Genomic DNA, 449 nt, shown 5'->3' on the forward strand with positions numbered 1-449 from the left:
CGTATTTCACGTGTCGCAGCTTCGGAAGTACACTCCTGATGCTAGCCACGTGTTAGAACCTGAGTCGGTTCAGTTGAGAGAAGATTTGCCGCTTCCAGTGGCTCCAGTCAGAATTGATGATACTAGTATCAAACGGTTGCGTGGAAAAGAGGTTTCATTAGTCAAAGTGGCATGGAGTCGAGGCAGTGTTGAGGAACACACTTGGGAACTTGAGTCGGAGATGCGAACGGATTACCCGCATTTATTCTCAGGTAATTGCATTTGAATTTTGTGGGCAAAATTTCCAATTAGGTGGGTAGAATGTAAAACCCGGTTAATTAACGGCTAATTAACCCATAAATGAGAATTTATTCTAGAAAGCCTAAAAGGTGATTTTTATGGCTAAATGTGATAGAGGAGACTGAGACGAGAATTTCGGTACCAATTTTATAGAATTCGGACCAAGATTG

The sequence above is a fragment of the Arachis duranensis genome, chromosome 5 (assembly GCF_000817695.3).
Source record: "Arachis duranensis cultivar V14167 chromosome 5, aradu.V14167.gnm2.J7QH, whole genome shotgun sequence".
Classification (NCBI taxonomy): domain Eukaryota; kingdom Viridiplantae; phylum Streptophyta; class Magnoliopsida; order Fabales; family Fabaceae; genus Arachis; species Arachis duranensis.